The sequence below is a fragment of the Dendrobates tinctorius genome, unplaced genomic scaffold (assembly GCF_039654945.1).
Source record: "Dendrobates tinctorius isolate UK_male_01 unplaced genomic scaffold, ASM3965494v1 ptg000254l, whole genome shotgun sequence".
Lineage (NCBI taxonomy): Eukaryota > Metazoa > Chordata > Amphibia > Anura > Dendrobatidae > Dendrobates > Dendrobates tinctorius.
In genome coordinates, this window is record NW_027361921.1 from 16121469 (window position 1) to 16144926 (window position 23458).

At 47.2% G+C, this 23458-nt stretch overlaps 1 protein-coding gene and 1 long non-coding RNA gene across 12 annotated transcripts in view; one reads left to right on the plus strand and one right to left on the minus strand.

Annotated features, from left to right (window-relative positions):
- GULP1 (GULP PTB domain containing engulfment adaptor 1) overlaps window positions 1–23458 on the minus strand; it is a 1494945-nt gene that overhangs the window by 745509 nt on the left and 725978 nt on the right. The window lies entirely within an intron of this gene.
- The window catches only part of LOC141067743 (uncharacterized), a 108519-nt gene continuing 89729 nt past the window's right edge, over window positions 4669–23458 (plus strand). The window contains exon 1 of the long non-coding RNA XR_012226470.1: window positions 4669–4780. This is a non-coding gene — a long non-coding RNA (uncharacterized lncRNA). The remainder of the gene's footprint in view (window positions 4781–23458) is intronic.

Below are 23458 nucleotides of genomic sequence, written 5' to 3' on the forward strand. Positions count from 1 at the left end.
TGTGTATCTAATCCTATTCTGTGTGATACTGACTGCTGAGCCGTGTATCTAATACGATTCTGTGTGATACCGTGTGCTGAGCTGTCTATCTAATCCTCTCCTGTGTGATACTGACTGCTGAGCTGTGCATCTAATCCTATCCTGTGTGATACTGACTGCTGAGCTGTGCATCTAATCCTATCCTGTGTGATACTGACTGCTGAGCCACGTATCTAATCCTCTCCTGTGTGATACTGACTGCTGAGCCGTGTATCTAATCCTATCCTGTGAGATACTGACTGCTGAGCCGTGTATCTAATCCTATCCTGTGAGATACTGACTGCTGAGCCGTGTATCTTATCCTATTCTGTGTGATACTGACTGCTGAGCCATGTATCTAATCCTATTCTGTGTTATACTGTCTGCTGAGCCATGTATCTAATACGATTCTGTGTGATACTGTGTGCTTAGCTGTGTATCTAATCCTCTCCTGTGTGATACTGACTGCTCAGCAGTGTATCTAATCCTATCCTGTGAGATACTGACTGCTGAGCCGTGTATCTAATCCTATTCTGTTATACTGTCTACTGAGCCGTGCATCTATTCCTATCCTGTGTGATACTGACTGCTGAGCTGTGTATCTAATCCTATCCTGTGTGATACTGACTGCTGAGCCATGTGCCTAATCCTCTCCTGTGTGATACTGACTGCTGAGCCGTGTATCTAATTCTATCCTGTGGGATACTGGGATCCCCCTGCAGTCTGTGTCAGAGGGTGGTCTGTGTTGGCACAGTAAAAAATTGTGTTATTTCCAGCTTTACAGAAGGACGATAGAATAGGCAAAAGTGTTTGGTGAATTGGAACGCGCGGGGTTAAAATTTCACCTCACAGCATAGCCTATGATGCTCTCGGGGTCCAGAAGTGTGACTGTGCAAAATTTTGTGGCTGTAGCTGCCAATCCCGGACATACACACATACATACAAACATACACACACATTCAGCTTTATATATTAGATTATTAGTCATTTAGGACAACATTGATTATTCAGAGATCCACAATGAACTTCTGGAGTGAGTTTGCTGCACTGAAAGTAAAGGGGCCGTATAATATTGCACGCCCCACTTTTCAGTTTTTGAATTTCCACAAAAATTTAAAATAACCGATAAATTTTGTTCAACTTCACAATTGCGTTCCACTTGTTATTGATTCTTCACCAAAATTTATATTTGGTATCTTTAGGTTTGAAACATGATATGTGGGAAAAGGTTGAAAAGTTCCAGGGGGCCGAATACTTTTGCAAGGCACTGTATGTCTCCTTTTTTTCCTTCATGTGGTGTAATGTAGAATTTGGGAAAAAATAAGTAATGTGTTCTGTAAGCGGCGCTCTAGATAACTGTTATTTCCTGCAGAGACGAGTCCTGGCTGGAAGACGTGATGGCGGTCTGTTCTGGATGAAAGTTGAAAAGCAAAGATGAACGACTTCACCTAGAGATGTCACTGGTGAGTCAGTGTGTTACCTGTACATTGACAATATACACTGTATACTATATACAGAGGTCCTGTGTATAATGTCACCAGTGATCACTGTACTACCTGTACATTATATACAGAACTCCTGTGTATAATATCATTGATCACTGTATTACCTATGCACACACACTGCATACTAAGTACAGATCTCCTGTGTATAATGGCACTTATGGTGATAGTATTGTCTTTTTTTTATTACTGATCAGTGTTGTAGTATTCACTATGTGGTGGTAATATGTGGTCTTGACATGGTGTTGTGGTATTTGTCCCTTGTATGTGCTATTATTTGGTCACTTTGTGGTGGTAATATGTGGTCTGGTCATGGTATGGAGGTATTTGTTACTTGTATGTGATATTATTCGGTCACTGTGGTGGTAATATGTGGTCTGGTCATGGTGCGGTGGTATTTGTTCCTTGTATGTGATATTATTGGTCATTTTAAAAATTGAAAAATAAATATATACCTAAATTGTATTGCATGTTTTAACAAATATTTAATAGGATAAAGTAGAGTAGAGCTCGTCCAAAAGTGTCTATCGTGTTATGGTGGTGGCTTAAAAGATCTTTTGGCCAAAACAAAAGCTGCCGGCTATATGTGGGATCTGGTGAGGGGAACTGTTAATGTGTGATTGGTGAGAAGTGGAGTTTTTCCAAGAGAGGGCAGTGGGACTGTGGAGAGTTCGAGGGGTGGAGGTGGGGCTGGGGTGGAGCCTGGGCGGAGTCTCAAGGGTGCCCCAAAAATTTTACCAGTATGGGGCCCCAAAATTCCTAGTGGCAGCCCTGGTCCAGCCAAAATCATCTTCGTGGTGAGCAAACACATCTTTGTATCTTCCCAGGAGGGCTTCAGCCTGTACAACCTGATGAATAATAATAATCTTTATTTTTATATAGCGCTAACATATTCCGCAGCGCTTTACAGTTTGCTCACATTATCATCACTGTCCCCGATGGGGCTCACAATCTAAAATCCCTATATTAGTATGTCTTTAGAAAGTGGGAGGTACCCGGAGGAAACCCACGCAAACACGGGGAGAACATACAAACTCCTTGCAGATGTTGTCCTTGGTGGGATTCGAACCCAGGACCCCAGCTAACCGCTGAGCCACCGTGCCTCCCCAGCAAAAGATACGGTAGTTCGACACGCATTTGTTGAAAGATCACTCGCCCTTCTGGGATGAGTCGCGGCTCTGACAGTTGCTGGGAATTTACGGACCCCGTCCAGGGGTCCCCCGTAAAGTACTTCAAGCAGCACTGACTGAGAGGACACAATCTCAATCTCTTCAGGCAGGACCATGACCCAGGCCACCTCACTTCTGGGGCTGACGGTGATGTCCTGATCTTCCAGGTTGACACAACGTATGAGCACAGCCCCATCCCGTTCGGGCCACCAACTATCAGGTGGGCAGTTGTTCGGAGAAAGACTGCGCGACCTGTACCTCCACCTCCTCCATGGGAATACGAGCTCAGACATGCAGAGTGAGCACCATTTGTCCGGGGGCAGTATGAGCTTGGACGCAAAAGGCACTATCATTTTTCCTAGTACTCCCCCATCCTGAAATAATTCTTGAGCATGCGCTAATGTTGGAAGATCTTTCTCTGCCGAGTGTGTGGGCTCCACTGGCTAAGAGCCTCACAAGCAGGCTTCTGGATGAGGAGACTCCCAAATTCCTTTATGATGTTCATTCCCAGGGTGACAGCGTGCACCTCTCTTACTTCTCCTTGGGTGAGCACCTCACCCATCCATCCAAGATTTTTGCCGCAGATTGAGATCTGCATCCATGCCACGCCCACGACTGGGATAGGTAGGTGGTTAGCAGCCTTCAGCTTTATCACAGGGCCGCACTCAGAATGTCTAGCTTCAGGAAAATTTTGCCTAAAATACGTTTCTGGCATTGTGGTAACCTGGGAACCAGTGTCCACCACACAGCATGACCCTCAATTTCAGCCCAGACCATGGGGCAGGTTGACACCAGGTTACGGGACTTCCATTACTCCCTCGTTGTTCTGGATCCGGGTGGTGTTCCCCCGACTCTGAGCTCTCTAGTTTTTACGGGTGGCAGGCCTGGGTCCTCCCGTGATGTGTAGACTCTCGCGCAAAATGCCCGCTTCCTTCACAATTGAAACACATGAGGGGTCTCTGTGGGCGAAGTGTTCTGGACCCCCGACGAGGCTCGGGACCCTCCCAGGCCCCTGCAGCGTTGGTCTCCTCTGACTTCTTGCTGACCTCAGCCAATTCCCCTATTATGTTTTGGAGCTCTTTTCTCATTTCTTCGACCCATTGGGGTTCAGCAATGCAATTCACGGACACTTCCACGCTCTGGAGCCTTCCGTGTCGGGACCGTCACCCCCTGCGCCTGCTCACGCATGCGCACTTCACTTCCTATTTCCGAGAAAGTCAAATGGGGATTCACCAGCACACGTTTGCGCATCGCCTGCTTGGTCAAGGCGTCTTGTAATCCGGTCACTTAGAGATCTCGCAACATTATGTCCGTCGGCCGTATGCCCATGCCATCCTTCCGTGAAATCATCATGTGCAGCTCTTGCAAAGTGTTCATATACTGTGTCACAGTCTCCTCCTCCCTCTGCATGTGGCTAAAAAGATGTGTTCTCAACTCCCCTATGTCCGTGGGGTCTCCGTGTGTCTCTTCTAATATCTGGAGCACTTTTAATTAAAGGTATCAAGCTCCCTGGGGGCCCTTAACACAGGGGCTCCCAGTGCAGGGGTCATGGGGTGCATCCTCATCATGCCCTGTATGCGTTCGGTCCAGCTCCATAACATGGTGTTACAGCCAGAGAATTTCAGTAAATTAGACATTGCCCCTAATGAGATGCTGGACCTGGGGCCACCCCTAACTAAGTGGTCTGCCGCCTCCGTGCTACCAGACTTCATCCTGCCGACTAGCCACATGAAGGGTGACCAGGGGGTTTCCACCAGGCAGACCAGGCAAATGCCTGGGGCCCCCACCTACAAAGGGGGCCCCCTGCATCTGCTGCCCATTTATGAAGTGCCCAGAGGATGTACAACAGTGAATAATGTTGTGCATTGCTCTGAAGTCTTGGAGCGTCTCTCGCAAATCCCCTTGAGCCCCCCCTGTCTCTTTCTCCCTGCAGTCAGGTTAAAAGTTGAGAGTGAGGGGGAGGGGTCGATTACAGCACAATGACAGCCAGGAGATGCCTGCAGCTCTGTATGTCTCCTCCATAGTCCTGATCATGGCTGCTCCTAGCACTGTCCTGAGAATGGATATGCCAAAGTGAAGCCGCAGAACCTGGTAAGAGCAGCAATAACACATTAGAGTGCAAGGATTTTCTCACTGTGGTCCCAGAGCTCTGTGCTGATCGCTGTAGGATCAGGATTCACAGCCACATACAGCAGCGATCAGCATCAGCTCTGACCACAGTCACTAAATCACTGCTTGTAATGTGACAGGGCGACCTCCTGTCACTGCTGTCCGAATGACACAAGACAGGGATATTGTCTGCTGAATCAGGGGATTTATAATATAGAAATAAATGAATTCCCATGTGAAATAAGGGTAAACCATACGTATATATAGTACAGGTGTGCATAGGAATCAGCGTTTTTGGTGCATTTTTTTTGCAGCCAAAGCCGGCTCTCTTGGCAGTAAAAACACTGCTTTCAAAATGCCCATTTTTTAGGGTATGTGCAGACGATCCGGAAATGGCAGCACTTTGGACGCAGCGGACATGTGCTCCATCTGTTGAACGCAGGTGATTCCACGAGTGGTCACTGAACCGTGCAGAATCACTGCACCCAATACATCGTAGGGGTGAGATTTCTCTTGCAGAGACTCGCATCTATGTTAGATAAATTGACATGCTGCGGTCTGGAGAGTCGTGCTGCATGTCCGTCTCTGCGGGTGAGGTGCGGGAGTATGTGCACGCATAGTGGACATGGAATTTCTAGAAATCCCCCCACTATGCTGTAACATCTGGATGCTGCACGTTGGATGCTGCAGATGTACGCAGCATCCAGAGTTTACTGATTGTGGACACAGACCCTAAGAGCTTTGCTGTTTTTTATTTTACAATGTGCATTTTGTCTACAGTACATGTTTAAATAAAGTTCGTTTTATTCATCAAAAACGCAGCGAAAACAACGTTGCGACATTTGCAGCTTTTCTTAAACTTTTTCATTGCTTTCTACGGGTGAAAAAAATTGCTGAAAGAAGAGACACGCTGCGGATTTAAAAACGCTGCAGTTGTGAAATTCAGTCAGGAGAAAATAAAAGGGTGAGAGGAGATCTCGGAAAATCTCAGTCTTTTCTTGTGCTATAAAATGCCGTAAACTTCTTATTTGCAGAAGAAAAAGCTGCAGAAATTCTGCATATGAACACGGTCAAAAGCTGCTTTATAAAGTGCCAGCGAAACATATGAGATTTCCGAATTCTCCTGCATGCGCTTAAATCTGCAGCTTGTCACTTCATTCAGTGTGTTTTCACCCGTAGAAAGCAATGAAAGAATAAAAAAAAAACTGCAGATATTTCAACGGCATTTTTCGCTGCAATTTTTTAAGTGTTTTTGGTGAATTAAACTATTAAGTCTCATTTACACGTTCAGTATTTGGTCAGGATTTCACATCAGGATTTGTAATGCAGAAACAGCAGTGGAGCAATCAGAGGAAAAGTATAGTAGAAACACGTCACCACTTCTGGATTTCTCACCCGCCTGGTTTTGACTTGCATATACTGAACGTGTGAACGTGGCCATTAACATACTGTAGACAAAGCAAACATTCACACTTTAAAAAAAGCTGAAAAAAGTGTAAAGAACACCAGAAACAAGCTGAAAAACAGGTGTTTTGAATGCAACATTTTTACTGCCAATAGAACATGTTTTGGCTACTGAAAAAAATGCATGTGAACATAGCCATAGCGTTTCAGAGTAAGATTATCTGTGGTGTTACATAGGACTACAGGTGACATCTACTATATTATCTGTTCTCCGAGAGTTATCTCTGCTATCTCTGGTGTTACATAGGATGAGGTCACAGTCATATGACTGGTCTTGTGAGCCAGGGAGGGCTTCTGTTCTGGAGTGTGTTGTGCATAGAGGGAATTATATGGCGATCGGTACACAGCCCCTTCTGAAACGACAGGTGGGCATGGTGGCTGATTCGCAGCGCGGGAAAACTGCAATCCCGGCCGGGATAGCGGGTGGGAGTGTCAAAATTGGACTGTCCCGATGGATCCAGGACAGTTGGGAGCCCTGCTGTGTTATCTGCAGTGTTAAAAAAACAAATTAAAGGGAATCTGTCACCTACTTTTGGAGGGCTATTTAAATGACGTCGGTCCGGTCGGATGGGTGGTGTTTCCGATCTTGCCGCCTCCCCATCCTTGGCAGCCGTCCGCAGTTTTTTCATGAATAGGAGTAGGTGTCCACCATTTTTCGTGCATGTGCTAAGCATTCTTGGCTCGCGCATGCGCAGTATGCTTTGCCCAACTGCGGGCAAAGCCGAAAAGCCTGACTGCGCATGTGCCGCTTAATTGGGCCCAGGAACACCGCAAAATACTTCTGGGGCTTAGTTAACTGGCGCATGCGCAGTCAGGCTTTTCATTTTTGCCCGCAGTTGGGCAAAGCTTACTGCACGTGCACGAGCCAAGAATGCTTAGCGCACACGCAAAATATGGCGGACACCTAATCCTATTCATGAAAAAACTGCGGCCAGCGGCAAAGGATGGGGAGGCAGCAAAGATCGGAAACACCGCCCATTGGACCGGACCAACCATTGGACCGGACGGACCTCATTTAAATAGCCCGCCAAAAGTAGGTGGCAAATTCCCTTTAAGAGGGGGTTGGGGGACAACGCTTTGTCTTGGGGTTGGGCCCCCCAATCTTTTCTGACCCTAGCAATGCTCCTGTGTAATGCTATTAGTGGAAGACCCATTGGTTGATATAAAGCCCCTGAATATGGGGACCACAGTGCCAGCACTGGCTCCAGGCCCCTCTGCCACCTGTATCCGCATCCTGCTCATGTATTGTAACCTAAATGTGTGTTTTTACAATGTTACCATTTGGGGCCCCACTTTAAACTTTTGCCTAGGGCCCCACTTTGTCTAAAACCGGCCCTGAGGGTGACAGCAGGTACGCGGAATGCAATGAAGAGCAGGAAGCGTACAAGGGTTAGCAATAGCTTTATGTAGCAGTAAAAGTAACAGATAATGTCCCTCACAGGGGCACGGGGGTTAATAAAACCAGCACAAATCACAGTGTGACGGCAACAGGCAACACACACTTCGGGCAAAAGAGTAAGCGTAAAAACAAACGGGAAGACTTATTGGTTTGACGCTCTCCCGACGGGGCAAGGTTGCAAGAGCGGTGTGGTGATGATTCCAACTGAAGTTGCCTGTAGCGGTGCTCCTTAGCTCTTCCTGGCGACGAATCCAAGTCCTGACATGAGGAGAGTCTCGGCTGCAGCCCCCCCGGGTCCTGGGGGCGTAACGCCGGGTGCAAGGCCTGAAGTAACAGATGCGCCCTTAAATATCGCGCAGTGGAGTGGCTCTGCGGTGTGGCATGCACAGGTACCAGCCGGGGATGCCGGCAGGCAGGGGGAGACACGGAATTCAGCCACCAGCATAAAAAAAGTCTCCATGGAAGCCAGCAGCAGGCGCACAGGTGAGGGAGGTGCCCTGGCGGAACGCACCGTCCGGCGGTGTCGGGGTAGCACTGTCACAAGGCTTCGGGAAGGAGTCAACCTTCTTCCTTCCAGTCAGCTGAGCTCCCGCCAAAAACCTTAGAAACCTGCGCTCCGTTACTTTTACTCCCCGTCCACCCTCTAGAGTCAGGTGCTCCCATCTGTCCAGGTCACAAAAGTTTCCCCCCCACAACGTGGGTGACAGTCCCAACAGTTCCAGCCCAGGAACGCAAGAAATCGCCCTGGCCTGGTAATCCTCCTACACATACAGAGAATTAAATTGGATTTTTCACCAGTTTGAGCATGTTAAACTGGTCAGATCATGGAATAATGGCTAGAGAGATAAATAATACAGATTTATTTTGTATTTGCTCTCCTCCATTGCATAAATATTCTCTTATAATGTTTAGGTTATAATTTATGTAAAGTACAAAAGGGCATTATCAGAGAATGTTCCCAGGAGGAGTGTATTTCTTCCACTATGTGACATTGACAGCAAGATATAGGAGGAAAAAGAAAACCCCCCATATTAATTAAGAGCAGGCCTTCTCCTGTGGGAGACATGTACAGCCCTGATACTACTGAAGAGCTGGGAGTGATTAAAAAGTGACCATAGCAGAGCAGACTATAGTGTGATTACAAACACCTTTCGACTTTCATCTCACATCAGTCAACCTGGGGAGAAGGGCAGAACAGCATAGCTTTGTCTCATTACAAACATCTCTACAGCTGCAACTCTCTTCTCACAGTTTTGTCAACTCTGATGTGTACCCCTCTCCCCAAACTGACTGCCATGACATTAAAGATGAAATGTGTTTGAAATCACTCTCATCCCTGTTCTTCTCCTGGCCGATTTTAATCACACACAGCTCTTATTGATTCCAGTGAGAGCTTGCTGTCATTACATATCTCACACTGGAGAAAGCATATTCTAAGCAATTGTGGGGCATGTGTTCTTTTTTGCTGTATTTTGCTGCCTGCTTATGATTGGTCAATGTTATACAGGGGAAGAAGAGACAAGGAATCAGCTGCACTCAATTGCATATTTGCTGGGACACCATACCATTTCAACTCTTTCTATTACACTGAGGTATGACAAAGACCCAGGCTGGGTTGAAACGTAACCTTCACTTATTCTGATTTTCTTCATTTCTGTGGTGAATAACTATATGTACATGTAATAAATATGGACACTTTTTGCAACCAAATGCGCATTTGAGTGCAGCTGATTCCCTTTCTCTTGATACATTGGAGTTCTTTTTTTTTTTTTTCATACAGGGGAAGAAGTACTTACCCCCAGAGAAAATAAACTGTTAATGTCTCCTTGGACTTGTAATAAATTTTAACCTAAAGTTTACAAGCTAATATTTCCACAACAGAATGAAAAAAATAAAAAAATGATGTTTTATTCAACTCTGCAGCTACTATTTTATGTTGTGGCCAAACTGGTAAAATGTCATCCTTAAAGGGGCTATCCAGGACAATTTATTTTTTTGCTATAGACCTAAAAGCTAAAGGAGGCAACTACCTGCCTGTCCTACCTGGTGCCAGCTCAGTAGAGTTGAGCGAAACGGGTCGAAAAAATTCAAAAGTCGCCGACTTTTGGCAAAGTCGGGTTTCATGAAACGAAACCCGACCCTAGGATGAGGTCGGCCACGAGGTCGGCAACTTACGCGCCAAAGTCGCGTTTCAAAAGTTTGTTTTGCGCTCTTTTTCAGCCAATCAGGATCCACGGACACTGTGGGCAACGTGATGACATAGGCACGGGTCACCACCATCTTTCAGAAGGGCATGCAAGTGATTGGCTTACTTTGGTGGGCGTCACAAGGGGTATAAAAGGGCGTGCACGCCGACCGCCATCTTACTTCTGCCGATCTTAGTATAGGGAGATGTTGCTGCTGATTCTGTAGGGAGAGCGTTAGGCAGGGAAGAAGACAAAAAAACTGCTTCTGCTGCTAGCGATTTGGCCTGCACAACACACAAGTCACTGTGTGTGCAGTGCAAGGGGAGGCTATATTGTGGTGTATCAGTGGTGTTGGTGGTTGGGCTGCCTTTTAAGGCTTCCTGACACGCTGGCATTGCTGTTTACCCACTGCTCCGCAAACTGCTTTTTCAAAAGCAATCCAATCTCCCTTATCCTCTAGTCACTTTGGTCACAGCTGTGCCATCGAGCGTGTCACATAGCGCTCAGATATCAGTGGGCCGCACACAATCCACAAGTGTCCAGTGTCCAAAAGTGTACGCAGAGATTCAAAATCTCCATTATCCTCTCGTCACTTTGGTCACAGGCAGCTGTGCCATCGAGCGTGTCACATAGCGCTCAGATATCAGTGGGCCGCACACAATCCACAAGTGTCCAGTGTCCACAAGTGTACGCAGAGATTCAAAATCTCCATTATCCTCTCGTCACTTTGGTCACAGGCAGCTGTGCCATCGAGCGTGTCACATAGCGCTCAGATATCAGTGGGCCGCACACAATCCACAAGTGTCCAGTGTCCAAAAGTGTACGCAGAGATTCAAAATCTCCATTATCCTCTCGTCACTTTGGTCACAGGCAGCTGTGCCATCGAGCGTGTCACATAGCGCTCAGATATCAGTGGGCCGCACACAATCCACAAGTGTCCAGTGTCCAAAAGTGTATGCAGAGATTCAAAATCTCCATTATCCTCTCGTCACTTTGGTCACAGGCAGCTGTGCCATCGAGCGTGTCACATAGCGCTCAGATATCAGTGGGCCGCACACAATCCACAAGTGTCCAGTGTCCAAAAGTGTACGCAGAGATTCAAAATCTCCATTATCCTCTCGTCACTTTGGTCACAGGCAGCTGTGCCATCGAGCGTGTCACATAGCGCTCAGATATCAGTGGGCCGCACACAATCCACAAGTGTCCACTGTCCACAAGTGTACGCAGAGATTCAAAATCTCCATTATCCTCTCGTCACTTTGGTCACAGGCAGCTGTGCCATCGAGCGTGTCACATAGCGCTCAGATATCAGTGGGCCGCACACAATCCACAAGTGTCCAGTGTCCAAAAGTGTACGCAGAGATTCAAAATCTCCATTATCCTCTCGTCACTTTGGTCACAGGCAGTTGTGCCATCGAGCGTGTCACATAGCGCTCAGATATCAGTGGGCCGCACACAATCCACAAGTGTCCAGTGTCCAAAAGTGTACGCAGAGATTCAAAATCTCCATTATCCTCTCGTCACTTTGGTCACAGGCAGCTGTGCCATCGAGCGTGTCACATAGCGCTCAGATATCAGTGGGCCGCACACAATCCACAAGTGTCCACTGTCCACAAGTGTACGCAGAGATTCAAAATCTCCATTATCCTCTCGTCACTTTGGTCACAGGCAGCTGTGCCATCGAGCGTGTCACATAGCGCTCAGATATCAGTGGGCCGCACACAATCCACAAGTGTCCAGTGTCCAAAAGTGTACGCAGAGATTCAAAATCTCCATTATCCTCTCGTCACTTTGGTCACAGGCAGTTGTGCCATCGAGCGTGTCACATAGCGCTCAGATATCAGTGGGCCGCACACAATCCACAAGTGTCCAGTGTCCAAAAGTGTACGCAGAGATTCAAAATCTCCATTATCCTCTCGTCACTTTGGTCACAGGCAGCTGTGCCATCGAGCGTGTCACATAGCGCTCAGATATCAGTGGGCCGCACACAATCCACAAGTGTCCAGTGTCCAAAAGTGTACGCAGAGATTCAAAATCTCCATTATCCTCTCGTCACTTTGGTCACAGGCAGCTGTGCCATCGAGCGTGTCACATAGCGCTCAGATATCAGTGGGCCGCACACAATCCACAAGTGTCCACTGTCCACAAGTGTACGCAGAGATTCAAAATCTCCATTATCCTCTCGTCACTTTGGTCACAGGCAGCTGTGCCATCGAGCGTGTCACATAGCGCTCAGATATCAGTGGGCCGCACACAATCCACAAGTGTCCAGTGTCCAAAAGTGTACGCAGAGATTCAAAATCTCCATTATCCTCTCGTCACTTTGGTCACAGGCAGCTGTGCCATCGAGCGTGTCACATAGCGCTCAGATATCAGTGGGCCGCACACAATCCACAAGTGTCCACTGTCCACAAGTGTACGCAGAGATTCAAAATCTCCATTATCCTCTCGTCACTTTGGTCACAGGCAGCTGTGCCATCGAGCGTGTCACATAGCGCTCAGATATCAGTGGGCCGCACACAATCCACAAGTGTCCAGTGTCCAAAAGTGTACGCAGAGATTCAAAATCTCCATTATCCTCTCGTCACTTTGGTCACAGGCAGCTGTGCCATCGAGCGTGTCACATAGCGCTCAGATATCAGTGGGCCGCACACAATCCACAAGTGTCCAGTGTCCAAAAGTGTACGCAGAGATTCAAAATCTCCATTATCCTCTCGTCACTTTGGTCACAGGCAGCTGTGCCATCGAGCGTGTCACATAGCGCTCAGATATCAGTGGGCCGCACACAATCCACAAGTGTCCACTGTCCACAAGTGTACGCAGAGATTCAAAATCTCCATTATCCTCTCGTCACTTTGGTCACAGGCAGCTGTGCCATCGAGCGTGTCACATAGCGCTCAGATATCAGTGGGCCGCACACAATCCACAAGTGTCCACTGTCCACAAGTGTACGCAGAGATTCAAAATCTCCATTATCCTCTCGTCACTTTGGTCACAGGCAGCTGTGCCATCGAGCGTGTCACATAGCGCTCAGATATCAGTGGGCCGCACACAATCCACAAGTGTCCACTGTCCACAAGTGTACGCAGAGATTCAAAATCTCCATTATCCTCTCGTCACTTTGGTCACAGGCAGCTGTGCCATCGAGCGTGTCACATAGCGCTCAGATATCAGTGGGCCGCACACAATCCACAAGTGTCCAGTGTCCAAAAGTGTACGCAGAGATTCAAAATCTCCATTATCCTCTCGTCACTTTGGTCACAGGCAGCTGTGCCATCGAGCGTGTCACATAGCGCTCAGATATCAGTGGGCCGCACACAATCCACAAGTGTCCACTGTCCACAAGTGTACGCAGAGATTCAAAATCTCCATTATCCTCTCGTCACTTTGGTCACAGGCAGCTGTGCCATCGAGCGTGTCACATAGCGCTCAGATATCAGTGGGCTGCACACAATCCACAAGTGTCCACTGTCCACAAGTGTGTGCAGAAATTCTAAAACTCCCCTGTCCTATAGACACCTTGTACCTTGTTTTACATTACTATATAGTTTGTTGGATTTTGTCTACATTTCTACCAAAAATGAGGAAGGCTGGTGGAAGAGGCCGTGGAATTGGGCGGGGGTTGGCAGCTGGTAATGATGGTGTTGGTGGTGGATCTGATGGTAGTGGCAAGAGCAAAATAGGACCGAATGCAGGAGGTGCTGACCCTGCGTCATCGTCTGGCTACATAAGGACGGCACGGTGGCTCAGTGGTTAGCGCTGCAGCCTTGCAGCGCTGGGGTCCTGGGTTTGAATCCCACCAAGGACAACATCTGCAAGGAGTTTGTATGTTCTCCCCGTGTTTGCGTGGGTTTCCTCCGGGCACTCCGGTTTCCTCCCACATTCTAAAGACATACTAATAGGGAATTTAGATTGTGAGCCCCATCGGGGACAGTGATGATGATGTGTGCAAAATGTAAAGCGCTGCGGAATATGTTAGCGCTATATAAAAATAAAGATTATTTTTATTATTATTATAAGGACTCGAACGCTTAGTTTTAAAGGCAGAGCATCAGGAAAAAGTTTTGTCTTACATTGCTGACTCAGCCTCCAGCTCTATCGCCTCCTCTTCTTCAGTTGTAAAAAGTAAAAGCACTGAGTCGTCATTGGAGGCTCATGTTCATGAACCACACCTTTCCTTGTGTCCTTCACCCCAACCAAGATTGAAGGATGACGCAGGCCATACTACTGATTACTCCATGGAGCTGTTTTCACATACCATGCCTGGATTATCAAGTCAAATGGTGAATTACCCAGGCCAAGATGAATCTGACATGGAGTGCACTGATGCACAGCCGCTGATGGATGATTCTGCTGGTACATTCACTCAGAGCACTACATTGTCCTCGCAGTGTACAGAGCCAGATTTTGACCCTGATGAGACTCAGGTGCCCCTTCCCGCACACTATACCACCATACACGGTGACACAGAGAAAGGTGCACATGACATAGAAGAGGAGGTGATGGATGACCCAGTTGTTGACCCAGATTGGCATCCATTGGGGGAAGAGGGTGCTGCTTCCAATAGCTCAGATGAGGAGCATCCACAGCAGACATCGACATCGCAACAGCTGTTATCTGGCAGGCCCGGAGCACTCCAAAGACAGGTTCCAAACATCAAAAGAGTTGCTGGACAGCTTGTCCAGAGGGTCAAAAGATCACAGCGTGCTAGGCCGCAAAATGTCTGCCAAAGTAGGAAGAGTGCAGTGTGGCACTTTTTTGAACAAAATCCTCATGATCAGGCCAAGGTTATCTGTAAGAAGTGCGCAAAGACCTTTAGCCGAGGGAAAAATCTGAAAAATTTGAATACCAGTTGCATGCTTAGACATTTAACCAGCATGCACTTGCAAGCGTGGACACAACACCAAACCTCAAGTGCCACATGTGCAACTGATCACAACGAAGGTAGTCAGCAACGCTACATTGTTTCCCCCACTGTAAGCCCACCGGTTAGCACAGCAGCAAATGTTGAGGTGTCGTTGCAAGGCCACAGCAGTCAGGGAATCCCACTGTTATATCAACGAAAGACTGATTCTAGGCCATCAGAAAGAACACCAACTCCATCACCATCATCAACCCTCTCTCAGTCCGCCCTGTCCACCGCTACTTCCACCATATGCAGCTCTCAAGTCCAGCTCACCCTCCCAGACACTATGAGTAGGTCAAGAAAGTACTCAGTCTCTCATCCGCGTACACTGGGTTTGAACGCCCACATTGCCAAACTAATCTCGTTTGAGATGATGCCCTTTCGGTTGGTGGAAAGCACAGCTTTCCGCGAACTCATGGCCTATGCAGTACCACGCTATGACCTACCCAGTCGCCACTTCTTCTCTCGCAAAGCCATCCCAGCCCTCCACCATCATGTGAAAGACCGCATTGTCCATGCACTCAAGCAGTCAGTGAGCGGAAAGGTGCACCTCACAACTGATGCATGGTCCAGTCGGCATGGCCAGGGCCGTTACGTGTCCATCACTGCGCACTGGGTTAATGTGGTGGATGCAGGGTCCACAGGGGACAGCGGTGGTGGGACAGTGCTGCCTAGCCCATGGTATAGGAAACAGTTGGCTGTAGGCGTTCGACCCTCCTCCTCCTCCTCCTCCTCCAGAAGCGACAGCTCGTCCACAGAGCGCAGTCGTACGAGCACTCCATCTGCAGCTGCCACTGTTGCACACGATGTGTCCCCCTATCGAGCAGCTAGTGGAAAGCGTCAGCAGGCTGTGTTGCAGATGATGTGTTTGGGCGACAGACACACCGCCGAGGTGCTGGCCGAGTACTTGAAGCGACAAACTGAGTCATGGCTGGGCAGTGTACATCTTGAGGCACGCAAGGTAGTTAGTGATAACGGCCGTAATTTTGTGGCAGCCATAGCCCTTTCAAAACTCAGCCACATACCTTGCTTGGCTCACACCTTGAACCTGGTGGTGCAGTGCTTCCTCAAAAATTATCCGGAGTTAACAGCCCTGCTCCAGAAGGTGCGAAGACTGTGCGCGCACATCCACCGGTCGCCTGTACACTCCGTTCGTATGCAGAAGCTGCAGCGATTGCTCCACCTTCCCAACCACCGCCTCATTATCGACATTGCAACAAGGTGGAACTCCACCCTGCACATGGTGGAGCGGCTGTGCGAGCAGAGGCAGGCCATAATGCATTTGTGGGAGGATACACGGCCAGGCACTTTGAGAGCAGACATGGAGTTGACAGGCGTGCAGTGGTCGAAGCTGAAAGACCTTTGTAAAGTCCTTCAGTGTTTTGAGGAATGCACACGGCTGGTAAGCGCAGACGACGCCATCCTAAGCATGAGCATCCCACTTATGCGTCTGCTCATGCAAACTTTGACGCACCTTAAGGAGCAGGCGTCTGCAGCCAATGTTGATGAGGAGGAAGAGGAGGAGGGAATCCTTGATGACATTCAGCCATTGTCTGCTCAGGGACCTCTCCTGGACGAGGTGGAGGAAGAAGAGGAGGAGGAGGAGGAGGATGATGGGGATGATTACTTAGGGGAGGAGGATGCATCTCGTGGGGCAAGTGAAAATGTTGGCGTGGCAAGGTCTGGTACAGGGTTTGTGCGTGACTGGAGGGATGTGGATTTGCCAGAAAGTGCTCCTCCACCCAGCACTCGCAGTGCATCATTGACACCGGGAACATTGGCCCACATGTCAGATTATGCCTTGCGGATCCTAAAAAGGGACCCCCGCATTGCCAAAATGATGAACGATGACGACTACTGGTTGGCCAGCATCCTGGATCCACGCTATAAAGGCAAATTACAAAACATCATGCCACAGGAGAACCTTGACCTAATATTGGCTAATAAACAAGCAACTCTGGTAAATCGGTTGCTTGAGGCATTCCCAGCACACAGCAGCGGTGATGGTTCTCACACGAGCTGTACGGGCCGGGGGCAGCTTGGCAGAGGTGTTCGTGGTGCACACAGCAGAAGTGGCGTTGGAGACAGGGGTTTCATGACAATGTTGTGGACTGATTTTTCAAATACCGCTCACACAACTGGTAATACTGCATCGATGGAAAGTGACAGGAGACAGCAGTTGTCAACTATGGTTACAAACTACTTTTCCTCCCATATCGATGTTCTCCCACACAGGTCATTCCCCTTTGACTATTGGGCCGCTAAACTGGACACCTGGCCTGAATTGGCCCAATATGCCTTACAGGAGCTCGCTTGCCCAGCTGCAAGTGTGCTATCGGAAAGAGTCTTCAGTGCAGCTGGATCAATCCTGACAGAAAAAAGGACCCGTCTGTCAACCCAAAATGTGGATGATCTAACCTTCATTAAAATGAACCACGCATGGGTTTCCAAGGATTTTGTCCCACCTTCCCCTGATGACACATAGGGTGACAGAAAAATGGCTTGCTTTGGTCCACCTCTTCCTGGTACTTCACCTATTTCGCCTTTTGCATCAGTTGAATGTCCAACATCAACATATGCCACTTTCTAAAACTCCCTAACTGTGCTGCCTCCCCCCCCACGGCCGGGGTCACCACCTAGCGCACGACACCGTGCGAGTGCCGTTGCCCTGGACAGGTGGGTAGGCCGACTCTTGGGCGCGGGCACTGTCACAGGGTCCCTCATAGTGCAATCAAGTGTCTCTGACGGTGGTGGTGCACACCCGCCGTCAGACACACCGCTGTACTATGAGGGGCCCAGTGCCAGTACCGACGCCCACGAGTGGGCCCCCCTTGCTTGGCCAGGGCCCCAGCATTTGCAATCTTTACCTCTCCCTGCTCCTCCGCTGTGTAATCTGGGCCGTCAAATCCATACTGTGCCTGACACCGACTGAGCCTGCCTCCTGAGACATATATTTTGAATGTGTACGCTATCCATACATGTTATCCAGGGATACGGTACCCTTTCTAACCTTTGTGCAATGACGTGCAATCCATACTGGGCCTAACACCGTCTGAGCCTGCCTCATGCTGTATAGACATATATTTTGAATGTGTACGCTATCCATACATGTTATCCGGGGATACGGTACCCTTTCTAACCTTTGTGCAATGACGTGCAATCCATACTGGGCCTAACACCGTCTGAGCCTGCCTCATGCTGTATAGACATATATTTTGAATGTGTACGCTATCCATACATGTTATCCGGGGATACGGTACCCCTTCTAACCTTTGTGCAATGACGTGCAATCCATACTGGGCCTAACACCGTCTGAGCCTGCCTCATGCTGTATAGACATATATTTTGAATGTGTACGCTATCCATACATGTTATCCGGGGATACGGTACCCCTTCTAACCTTTGTGCAATGACGTGCAATCCATACTGGGCCTAACACCGTCTGAGCCTGCCTCATGCTGTATAGACATATATTTTGAATGTGTATGCTATCCATACATGTTATCCGGGGATACGGTACCCTTTCTAACCTTTGTGCAATGACGTGCAATCCATACTGGGCCTAACACCGTCTGAGCCTGCCTCATGCTGTATAGACATATATTTTGAATGTGTACGCTATCCATACATGTTATCCGGGGATACGGTACCCCTTCTAACCTTTGTGCAATGACATGCAATCCATACTGGGCCTAACACCGTCTGAGCCTGCCTCATGCTGTATAGACATATATTTTGAATGTGTACGCTATCCATACATGTTATCCGGGGATACGGTACCCCTTCTAACCTTTGTGCAATGACGTGCAATCCATACTGGGCCTAACACCGTCTGAGCCTGCCTCATGCTGTATAGACATATATTTTGAATGTGTACGCTATCCATACATGTTATCCGGGGATACGGTACCCCTTCTAACCTTTGTGCAATGACGTGCAATCCATACTGGGCCTAACACCGTCTGAGCCTGCCTCATGCTGTATAGACATATATTTTGAATGTGTACGCTATCCATACATGTTATCCGGGGATACGGTACCCCTTCTAACCTTTGTGCAATGACGTGCAATCCATACTGGGCCTAACACCGTCTGAGCCTGCCTCATGCTGTATAGACATATATTTTGAATGTGTACGCTATCCATACATGTTATCCGGGGATACGGTACCCTTTCTAACCTTTGTGCAATGACGTGCAATCCATACTGGGCCTAACACCGTCTGAGCCTGCCTCATGCTGTATAGACATATATTTTGAATGTGTACGCTATCCATACATGTTATCCGGGGATACGGTACCCCTTCTAACCTTTGTGCAATGACGTGCAATCCATACTGGGCCTAACACCGTCTGAGCCTGCCTCATGCTGTATAGACATATATTTTGAATGTGTACGCTATCCATACATGTTATCCGGGGATACGGTACCCTTTCTAACCTTTGTGCAGTGACGTGCAATCCATACTGGGCCTAACACCGTCTGAGCCTGCCTCATGCTGTATAGACATATATTTTGAATGTGTACGCTATCCATACATGTTATCCGGGGATACGGTACCCCTTCTAACCTTTGTGCAATGACGTGCAATCCATACTGGGCCTAACACCGTCTGAGCCTGCCTCATGCTGTATAGACATATATTTTGAATGTGTACGCTATCCATACATGTTATCCGGGGATACGGTACCCCTTCTAACCTTTGTGCAATGACGTGCAATCCATACTGGGCCTAACACCGTCTGAGCCTGCCTCATGCTGTATAGACATATATTTTGAATGTGTACGCTATCCATACATGATATCCGGGGATACGGTACCCTTTCTAACCTTTGTGCAATGACGTGCAATCCATACTGGGCCTAACACCGTCTGAGCCTGCCTCATGCTGTATAGACATATATTTTGAATGTGTACGCTATCCATACATGTTATCCGGGGATACGGTACCCTTTCTAACTTTTGTGCAATGACGTGCAATCCATACTGGGCCTAACACCGTCTGAGCCTGCCTCATGCTGTATAGACATATATTTTGAATGTGTACGCTATCCATACATGTTATCCGGGGATACGGTACCCTTTCTAACCTTTGTGCAGTGACGTGCAATCCATACTGGGCCTAACACCGTCTGAGCCTGCCTCATGCTGTATAGACATATATTTTGAATGTGTACGCTATCCATACATGTTATCCGGGGATACGGTACCCCTTCTAACCTTTGTGCAATGACGTGCAATCCATACTGGGCCTAACACCGTCTGAGCCTGCCTCATGCTGTATAGACATATATTTTGAATGTGTACGCTATCCATACATGTTATCCGGGGATACGGTACCCTTTCTAACCTTTGTGCAATGACGTGCAATCCATACTGGGCCTAACACCGTCTGAGCCTGCCTCATGCTGTATAGACATATATTTTGAATGTGTACGCTATCCATACATGTTATCCAGGGATACGGTACCCTTTCTAACCTTTGTGCAATCACGTGCAATCCATACTGGGCGTGAGAACGGCTGGCGATCTGTTAAGCAAGCTATAGCACCTGTCCAGACAAGTACAGGGATTCCCTAGCGAGGAGACTTATTTGATTGTTTTCTATGTTGGGACAGCAATTTTTGGGGAGCACTATACTCTGGAGAATGATAGATGGGGCCCACCATACACTGGAACATTCCAAAGGTGGACATCAGACACTGGAGCAGCATTTACAGGGCCCATTATACACTAGAGCAGTAGAAATGGGGCCCATTATGTTTGGAGCATTATTTGGGCCCATAAGACAGTGGAGCTTCATCCATGGGGACCAACATATACTGTAGCATTATGTGGAGCTCATCATATACTGTTTCAAACATTATATGGGACCAATGATTTTGTATGGAGAAATAGATGGGCCTCGTCATGAGATGTAAAAAGTGAGGTATTTTTCATTGTACTATACCGCTATTTCTCTGCCGTATCGGAGCATGATGAGTTGTGGTATGTGTTAAAGGGGCGCTCTTTCGCCCAGGGCACATGAAAACCTGCAGCCAGCCCTCCCCCCCCACAAATTTAGCCAAATAACCCCCATTTTTCAGTGCGTAACTTGTATTATGAAGTTAATTAAGGTTGACAAGCTTAAGTAAGAAGAATTGATGCTTTTGGCATTCAAATGGGCACTGTAGGTGTGTTTCCTGTCCTCCTCTCACTGCCGACTTTTATTCCCCATTGACTTACATTGGGTTTCGTGTTTCGGGACGACCCCGACTTTTCCCTATAATCGGACGATCTTGCTCAACCCGATTTTTGGAAAAGTCGGGTTTCACGAAACGAAACGCGACCCTAAAAAAGCAAAAGTCGCTCAACTCTACAGCTCAGTCAATTCAGCTGATCCACATCAACAAAGCAGCGTTTCTTCTTCCTGGTTATTTTGTCAATGTAGCATGACTGCCATCACCAGGCTGATTGACTGCTGGCTCCCCCAGTTAGGCACCAATCACTATGGCGTCAGCAGTCACGCCCCATCAACAGAGTATATCAGAAGAGAAGCCTCTGCCCTGTCATTGTTAAATCAGCAGAAGCTGCTAAATCGCCGACAAGAGCGGTCTGTGATCACTCTGTTCTGACAGAAATCGGAGCTGGGCACAACAGACAGGTAAATAGCAACGGTCTGCCTATTAGTTCTTAGGCCCATTAAAAAAAGGAAATAATCATGGATAACCCTTTTAGTTTACTATCAAGAAAAGTTAAATTAATTCACCTAAAACAAAGCAAAATAAATGTAAATAGGTTGAAACTTTTGTATTTTGTCAAAGAGTTTGTAATCTGCATTAATCATAATGATATGAAACATTATTAAAATATAGTGTAACAATGTGGATGGATTGTAATAAGACTAGGAAGCAAGCAGATTTAAAACTGAGATTGTTTGACATTGTTCTATTTCTCAAAAGGAAGATTTATTATTTTCCCTTGTCTGTTGTCCTCTCCACCCTGTTATCCTACTATTGCTTTTTATCAGCAGAAAAGTAATATAACCAATGTATTCTGCTCCTCAAACTGTGGCAGGATGATGGGCATGCTATATTTTATGAAAGGGTTGACTGTAAAATATGAGAGATGTGTGGCATATATGGCACACAGTGTTTTCTCTTAGATATAATAAATATTTAGCCTTTTTTGTTAAAAATTAATAAATACAGTTGAAATAGATATAATAAATATTGAATTGTCTTTCAGACTTTTTATATGGAGAAAATAATTGTTAAAGGGAAGGTGACGATTTTTATTTTTGATTTAATAATTATTGATTATATAATAAATTATTTTTAATACAAAATTACATTCACTGTTTAAACTTTATTATTTTTTTTCTGCAGCCACTGGAGACTGAATTTGCATTTGCTGGCGTGTATGACACTTACATACCTCAAATACAGCAGCTCCTGTACATAGGAGTCTGTGGTCGCCGTCCCACCACATCTCCTACACAGTGGCTGCCTCCTAGTGTGACGTGAGCATGTGCAGCGGGTTGTCGAGCTCACAGCTGTGGGAGGAGATCAGCGGCATTTTATGGAATCCTGCAGTGTATGCTGTGGGCTACACTTTCCCCCTCTGACCGCTCAGTGCTCAGTGTGAGTCTAGTGGTGGCAGAAGCTGCAGGACTGGGAGTAGTGACAGGAGATACGGGGAGTGGAGGTCCTGGACGAGGTGAGCACTGGCGGTGGGGAGCTGCCATCATAGCCTAACATCAGTAGTGCAAAACATGGCTGCAGTTCACCGTTCACTCTGCTATGCTCTGAAAACACTGACTCAGCTCTGCTATGTCACTGTAAACTGACACAGGAGAGCCATGTACCTAATGCCTATCATAGTGACTATGTTGGGCCATTATACTGTACTGAGCACTACATGGGGCCATTATACGCTACTGAGCACTATGTTGTGCCAATATATTATTTTGAGCACTATGTGGGTCCATTAAATTGTATGGTTTACTATGTGGGGCCATCAGTCTGTGTGGTGTACTATGTGTAGCTATTATACTGTATGGTGCACTATGTGGAGCCATTATACTGTATGTGGCACTATTTGGAACCGTTATACTGTATTAAGAACTATGTGGGGCAAATTATACTGTATGGTAACTATTTGAGGTCATTACACTGTATAGAGCACTATATGAGGCCATTATACTGTATGGTGCACTATATGGAGCCATTACATTATACTGCATTGCTTACAAATTGCCTAATGCAAATAATTCCTAATTAAAGATTCTTAAATATATAAAATAACTTGTGCTTTATTTTAATATTAACAAAGTTAAAGTGCAGTTTTAAAAATACATACAGTATTCTGTGGTGGTCAATAATATAGAAACCTTTTTCCCGTGATATAGGAGATATAGATCAGTTAATTGTCATGTTACTGCAGTGCATTATAGCGCAACCTCCACCAGGGGGTGCTGGTCCGGGAAATGAGGTTGCACACAGCGTAGCAACACTGAGCCATAGCAAAAGCGCCACCAGATGGGGAACGAGTGGTCAGATAAGCCAAGTCAGAAACAGTCAGGAGAAGAAGTACCAGAGGTCACAGCAGAACATGTGGTCAGAAACAAGCCAGGGGATCAGCAACGGTCGGAAGTGGATAAGACAAAGACAAAAGACAGAAGCAGGTCTGAATGCAAGCCAAGTCAAAATCAAGGAGTCAACAAA